Source organism: Lolium perenne, chromosome 3, assembly GCF_019359855.2.
Source record: "Lolium perenne isolate Kyuss_39 chromosome 3, Kyuss_2.0, whole genome shotgun sequence".
In the NCBI taxonomy this organism is placed as follows: Eukaryota; Viridiplantae; Streptophyta; class Magnoliopsida; order Poales; family Poaceae; genus Lolium; species Lolium perenne.
In genome coordinates this window covers 87,746,464-87,754,781 of record NC_067246.2, presented here as the reverse complement: position 1 = coordinate 87,754,781, position 8,318 = coordinate 87,746,464, and positions in this window count along the sequence as shown.

Genomic DNA, 8,318 nt, shown 5'->3' with positions numbered 1-8,318 from the left:
TCCACGCAAACTCGGGCACCTTGATTCTGTTATGCTTTTTTAATTGTAATTTGAATACCTTTGAACGATTACCTTGTAATGAAACATGTTGGCTTTGTTACCAGCACCTACTTTTGTGAACATGCTCTTGAATGAAATGCCTTTGACGCTCCCGATGGGAGTTGAATTCATTGATCCTGTTGTTGATCCATGCCCAATGATTTGCTGCAATGATTTGTATATGCATGCCCAAAGATTTGCTGCAGGTGGCTTCGACTGTTTCTCGTGCCGAATGTTCTTTGAATTCTGCGTCTGGCAATGACTCTGCTGGCAGCAGTGGTGAAAAAGAAGGGTGAACTAGCTGCCGAAGTCGAGCATTATGCTTTAGACGAGCTGCAGAAAGCCATTGAAAGTCTAAATTGTATTAATTAATGTTTTCTTGTCCTTTAAGCTTTGATGCTCTCTCATTTTTATAACTTGATTTTACTTTCTCTTTGACATTCATTGCTTTGAATGCACTCTGGCAGAAAATAAGCGTGTTCACGATAAGACCGAAACCATGACTGACCTATCGCAACCAACACCGCAGCGGCTGCCGTCGCCACCAACACCGCAGCAGCGGCTGCTGCCGCCACCGACGCCGTCCCTGCCTTTCGGCGGTGTGGGAGCGACCTTGGCCCCGGGCTCTACATTGACACAGCCCGGGATGCCCTTCCACCAGGTCCGTTTCTTTCCGTCGCCGTCACCGCTTATGGCTTGGATCGCTATCCGCCACGTGTCGGCGGTGGTGAGGCTGCAGGCTGCTGCGCGCGGCCTCCTAGTGCGTCGGCGTGTGCGGGAGATGCGTGATCTGCAGCTCCTCCAAGTTGCGCTTCGTTGCGCAACGGACCTCGATCTCGTCCACTGCGTCGGGGATCTTGGGCGTGCGGCTGTTGTTCCCGCGGGCAGCGACCTCAAAGTCTGCACCATCAACAGTCATCCGGTGGGGAGAAGGCATGGTGTCCCCGACAGGAGCGCACCGCGTAGCACCACTGCATTCCGCCGCCGGCCGCCGCACGGGCTCCTTTTGTCCCGCTGGTTTCCATGGGATCCAGGTGGCTGTACAGGTGCACGTCCGACGGGCGGATGGTGTCCACTTTATTTTCAGGGGTCAACAATAAAGCGTCTCAGTCTATTTCAGGTTGAGAGTAATAAAACAAGCCGAGATGTAAAAGGCTCGTTTTTATGTGTTAGGGTTGTGTTGCATCGAGTCATGGTTTGTTTAGGTTGCAGCTCGAGGACGAGCTGCATGTCCAGGTGGGGTGTAGTGTTAGAGTACGTCATGGGCCTGGGCCCGTTAGTCTTATGGTTTGCTTAGGGGTCAAGTAAGCGTTGCTTGGGAGTCAAGTAAACCTCTCTATATATGGAGAGGAGATGTATCAATCTAATCAAGCAAGAATTAAGAAGGAAATTCCTTCCCTCTTGCCCGGCCGTGGGCAAAAGGCCCCCGGCCGGCCTTCTCGCGCCCTCGCAGCTCTCTCTCTCTCTCTCCCTCCCAAACCCTAGCAGCCACATAACACAACCACAGAGCACAATATGGACCAATAGGTCAAAAGCTGCAATTGTGGCCAAGTTCAAGTATCGGCCAGAGCAGGTGCATGTTTTTTTTTGATAAATGTCATGCAAACCTAGCCGTGGTGTAGAAAACCATGTTTCCTCTCGATCCAGCCCCTTCAACTCTGTTGTCTTTGATGGCTAGATTCAAGAATCCTGTCAGAGTTCTGATACGCAAGGTACTTCCCGCCAGAGATGAGCTTGCATTTGCCTTCGTGCTAGCTCGTTATCCGATGCTTGATTTAGAATTAAGTACTAAAGCTGACGTGGAGCTTCACCAATATTACCCCATCGCCAAGCGCCCTGCTTCAATTATAGTCGCTAGAACCCGAACTGATCAAGGGGCATGAAGATCAAAATTTGAAGAAGACGTTGAATATTCATGCACATGGTGTGATGCTTGCTCTATAATTAGTATTGATGCCCTTGACCTCTATCGGTCGAGTCGTACTTGTAATCGAAGATAAATTTTTTACTGTGATGATAATGTTCTTTTATAACACGGTGTGTCGATGATGTTATTTTATAACATCAAATTGTGTTGACGATGTTCTTTTGTAACATCGAGTGCAGTCGATGACTTGCGAGTATTCGAAGGGACCGTAAGTCCGCTTAGTTCATAGCTTGAGTATCGCGAAAACAATAGAATTATTTGTATGATGTCGAAGGCAACTGAATGATGAAGTCAGTTTGCATGTTCGATGGCCCTGTATAATCGCAATATGTATTGATGAGCCGTATGTATATGTTTTGATTTATATCGGCAACATCCCCCGAGTCAATCAAGGGAACCATGTGCACGACGGGCCTCGTAGCTCAGGTATTGTAAGAACGACGTACTGGCATGAGCCGTTTGTTTTTGTGTGATTTCCATAGTCTGCAGCACTCGAATGTTCCTTGAGACTTTATGAAATCTTTTGTATTTCTTATGTATGTTGAGATTTCCATCCATCGCATCACTCGAATGTTCCATGATGCTTTGATGGAATAATAAGATAAGAACTATCGTCTGCAACCCCCGAATATTTTCGGGTATGCTTACCGCTTTGATGGAATATAGAATCGTCGCAGCTGCGCAACATTCCATTGATTGCCTTCCACCAACCCAGTCGTAGTATTCTTGATGCGATAGGCGCCTCCCGGGATGACTTCATTAACGATATGTAAGGTCCTTCCAAAGGAGATTCGATCTTTAGATGTCGTTTTTGTTTTAGCCGCAACACCAGATCACCAACGTTAAACCTTCGAGTGCGTACGATTAGTATTCTATATTTGTAAGAGTACATCGCTACTTTCAAAGAAGATTAGCAAAATTCATTGGTTTCAGTTGGCACCTGCCACTAGTGGAAAACGGGGCAATAGGCCCGGTCCATTTGGGCCTTTAGACCCGGTTCCCGAACCGGGACCAACTAGGCGGGACTAAAGGGGGTACCCTTTAGTCCCGGTTCAAAGATAAACCGGGCCTAAAGGCCTCGACACGTGGTGCGGCCAGGGAGCTCGCGGTGGAAGGGCTTTGGTCCCGGTTCGTGGTCATTTCTCTGCCGCGGCACAGATTTAGGCTGTACCAGCGTTTCTCTGCCGCGGCAGAGAAACAGGGCGTTTCTCTGCCGCGGCAGAGTTTCAGCAATGCATATATATCATTCAAGAAACCACAAAAAATCGTCATGAATATATATAGACATCGTCAACAGTACACGACATAGTCAACACAGTACACGTAATGCATGCATATTTACAATACAACATCTTCTGAACGAATATCCTCCGCTGTCACGATCTTCCGATAGTGCTCTCCACCTGGGGTAAGGACCTCGGTAATAAAGAATCCCGCGATTTCCTCTTGAATTGCTTTTATTTGATCCGCTGTTATGAGAGTGTCCTGCAGGCGTGTCATCTATATTTAAAAAAGGAGATCAATATATGAATGGAACTCAATACAATAGATGGTACTAATTAAGATTAATTGTGAAAATTTGTTATCGTACACGAGTGTGGTGTATTTGGGCATCCCCACCCTTGGGACAGGACATGTCACGCATGAAGGTGCAGACGTAGTATCCACATAAGTTATTCCCTTGTTCCTGCCTCATACACTTTACGAAAAAATAGTTCGATCAAACTAATAATCAAGCATCGTATTGAAAGTAAATATCATATATAAAGTTTCACGGACATAGCTATATATATAGTACTACTTACAGGGTAATCTTTAAATGTAAGCTCCGGTTTCCATTCACCCGGAACAGTATTGATGAACCGTTTCCAAGCCCTGCCCGGCAAAAAATAATGAGTAAATGAGTAATTGATTAGTTGATGATATCTTCGAATTAGAGCAGATGAAGATGCCAATACGAAATTGATTGAAACTACCTCTGGAGGATGGCAGCCATGTCCGCCCATTCCGCATATTTTTTACGTTTCGAGTCCATGACGTTTACGACTCCAAGGTGAAGATCAATGATTAGGAGAATAAAGTGGAAACTGCACCAGCATAGCTCAATGATTACGAGAATAAAGTGGAAGGTGCACAAGCATAATGTATGTTATATATAACACTCACTTGAAGTTGTAGGGAAAGAATATATCCTCTTTGTCTGCTTGCTTCTCTAAAAACATTACGATGTTGTCCTCTGTGTCCTTGGGGTACCGTCGAACCGTAACTTTATGAACTGTGTTTGGGTCTATGAACCCCAGCGGTAGGAGCTTGCCTCTTTTGTATTCCAGCTTCTTCATTCTGCATAATTAAATGTATAGCATACACAAAGAATATAATGAGGATAATTGTTAGTGCAAATGAATGAGCTACAAACTTAATTACACAAATAAATCACTTACGTGCAAGAGTAACCGATGACAGCTTTGTCGAGGGCGTCTTGATTGAATAATCGAAACAGTTCTTCTAACTCAAGGTTTATCTCGTCTTCCCCCCGGAAGTAATGCTCATCTCTAAGATACACCGTGATGTAGCTTTCACATCTTCGACAGGCTTTCAGGTACCAGTCATGCAACCTTCGCATCTGAGTCCCTAGACGCGCGAGCTCGACAGGTTTGACGAGATCAGATCCGTATCTATACTTGTTTACCACTTGAGCCGTTGGATAGTAATCTTCGTACTCAACTGATGCTCCCTGAGCTCTAGCCGCCCGTTCGACCATCGATGCCGTCTCTGGATCATGATATGGCTCCACGATGAAGTGGGGTGCGGCCTGAATGTCCTCATTGTCTAAGCTGGGCGACTTTTGCTTCTTTGCTCGCTCTAGAGGACTGTCCAAGAGAGCGGTCATAATCAGCTCTCAGCTCAGGTCTCTTCATTCTCGTCTCGGCAAAGTGCTTCACTGTCTGCGGTGGAATAAACATCTTCTTCGGCGCAAGAAACGCCTTTTGCTCTTCAGTCTGCTCATGTGGTAACAACTCTGGAGTCTGTGCCCTCATTGGAGTTGATGATCTCTTCGGAGCTGTAGGAGGTGCCACGGACCGCTTCCTCTTTTGCTTAGGTGGAGGCGGCGGAGTCTCCTGACGAGGAGGAGGAGGCGGCGGAGTATTTTCACGCGGAGGAGACTGGTCATGGATAGGGGAATCATCATCGCGCAGAGGAGAATCATCACGCGGAGGAGACTGCACAGGTGGCGGAGGAGGCGGAGGTGGCCTGCTTGTTGGCTTCTCACCTGGAAACACAATGTTCTCCTTCCGCCATTGCACGGTGGTTCTACGGGCTTCTCCCAGTTCTTTGATTTCCCCATCTTCACCTGCAGGGTGCTCAAGCACCAACCCCTCATACTCTCTCAACACTTCATCCACCATCACAACAGCAAAGTCGTCTTGGACCGGACGGCAATGGTAAGACCTTGTAGGTAAGAGGATGCCGACCGCCGCCTTGAAGGATAGGTTGAAAACTTTAACATGCAGCTCACAAGGACGGCTCTCAGTGAGATCATCCACGGGGGGGGTAGCGAGGAGGCTCGACCACCTGTTCATCATCATCATCATTATCCACCTGCTGAGAGGAAGCCACGCTGCTTTTCCGGTGTTGTTGAGATTGCAGCGGGGCGAGGGCATTGAGCAGTGCAGGATCTACAGCCTGCCCCCGAGCCATCTGAGATGTAAGTACTTGGGTTACCATGGTTAATTGGGCTTGCATGGTGCTCATACCCTCCTCCTCTAAGTTAGCCAGCGGTCTGTTTCCCTTGCCTTCCTCCTCTCATGGCTTTTATCAGAAATCTCTTCCTTTCCGCAGAAAGCCATACTTCCACGGAACGGAGCCTGCTGTGCCTCGTGTTCGTCCGCCGTGTTCTTTGTTCCCAAGGGCGCGTGTCAGCTCATCGTTCTCTCTTTCGGGCTGGAACAACCCCGCCTCCACGTCCCTATGTGCTTTTTCCAGGGCATCAATGGGAACCTTCAGATGAGCTTTCTTATAGATGCACTTCCCTGTTTCTGGATCCAACGTTCCCCCAATCCCGTAGAACCACTCCTTGCACCGTTCGATCCAACCGTGTGTCCCTAATCTGATCCCTTTACTGGTCAGTTCCGCCTCAGCTGCCTACCACTTAGGACGGTTAGCCCTGTATCCACCTGGACCCAGAATTTGGTGATATAGCTTCAACGCAGCATTTGCCTTATTTATTTCCGACCTTCTCTTAAATTCTTCTGACTCCGTGCTGTACTTCACGAATTCGTCCCAGTGATTTTTTACCTTCTCACTGTCCGGAGTCTTCTTTAACTTGATAAGGCGGCGCAATCTTTTCTTGTGGCTCTTGAATAGTTCGGCCATCTTCTTCTTGCCAAACTCGCGGAGGGCCTGCTCCATCTTGGCCTTTTCAGCGTCACCCCCCTCTTCGGGTACTATGTTGAAATGTGACATGAGCTTGTTCATAATGCTGTTTTTGGCTACATCATCGATATAAAGACCTTGAGCTTCTTCCTCTGCAGACAGCACTAGTCCCTTCGGCTTGTGCCATTCTCGAACGGTGATCGGGACGTGGTCCCTAACAAGCACTCCGCATTGAGCTATAAATGACTTTGCACCTTTCTCTGGAGCAATCGGTTTACCATCCTTTTCGATGTGGGTGATGTCGTGCCTAACACCGTCATCCAACTTTTTGGCCGGGCCTCGCTTCCTCGACTTCACAGAAGAAGTGCTCGATCCGGAGGGCTAAAAAAGAAATAGTTCATAGTCAGTACAATTTAATTAGTTAATGCATCTAGTCGATCAACAGCGGCTTAATTAATTTATATACCTCGGTGATAACTACAGTTCGGGAGCCATTATGATGATCTTGTTCCTCACCGGCGCCACTAGGATCTTCTTCCTCAATATTCTCCGCTCCCTCACCGGAGTCATTCAAATAAGTTGCGGTGACATCGTCACCGCCATCATCTGGAATAACGTCGTCGTCGCGATCATCCAGAGTACCGTTTGCTATGAGTTCCTCCATGAAATTTTCTTGAATTTCATCTCTGTCCATGCTTTCTACAACGACCTGCAAGCTATACATAGGAACCATCAGATGATCAAATTAAGGATAATGCAGAAAACTGAAAATGGAGTTACATATGTAGTTCTTAACTAAGGATCGATAATATAGTGCTGAAAGCAGATACTGCAGTTACATGCATACATAGATCGGGTTCATGTTTATTTAACCCTAATACATATCAATCACTACTACAACCACTCAACCGCGCAGACCGGGTCCTAGAGGGCGCCGACCGGGTCCTGAGCCGCGCAGGGTGTACCCCCAAAGCCACGGAACAACAACGGGAGCATAGCTAACATGAGATCCCCGCATAACGCTCCATCCGGTCCTATACATTTTGTCTAACGCGTACATGTAACGGCGAACGTGCTGGTCCTCCGCTTCAATGCGCTGAGCTACCTCCTCCGGCGGGGCCGGCTCCCTCTGAAACGACCGTGGCCCATAAGACCTCCACCAAAGAATATCCGGGTCGACAACGGGACCCGGATTCCGCACCAAGGTGCGCGACCCGGAAGCTAAGACCTCCTAGTGCCACCCCGGCGGAGCCCAGTCTCGGACCTCCCCCATCTGCTCCATCTCCTCTAGAAGAGTCAGACCACGGCGCGGCGGCTGTCGCGGCATCGTAGCTACGAAAACAAATCATATATATATGTACCAACGTTAACATAAATTAAAAAATAAATTCACTACTTAGTCGGCGCCGACACTACCGTTTGGGGTGCGCCGGCACTACATACTTTATTTTGGGCCGGGGGCGCGGTGGCACTACATACTTACTAACTAACACTAACACTAACTAACTAATTTTTCACTAACACTAACACTAACTTTTTCACTAACACTAACACTAACTTTTTCACTAACACTAACACTAACTTTTTCACTAACACTAACTCTAACTTTTTCACTAACACTAACACTAACAAACTAACTAATTTTTTATCTAACACTAACACTAACAAACTAATTTTTTCACTAACAAACAAACTAACACTAACACTAGCAAACTAACACTAACACTAACACTAACACTAACAAACTAACTAATTTTTTATCTAACACTAACTTTTTCACTAACACTAACACTAACACTAACAAACTAACTAATTTTTTATCTAACACTAACACTAATTTTTTATCTAACACTAACACTAACAAACTAATAAACTAATTTTTTATCTAACACTAACACTAACAAAACTAACTAATGTAATTTTAACACTTGAAAACAAACTAATTAACAAATAATAATCTAACAAATTAAAAAAAACT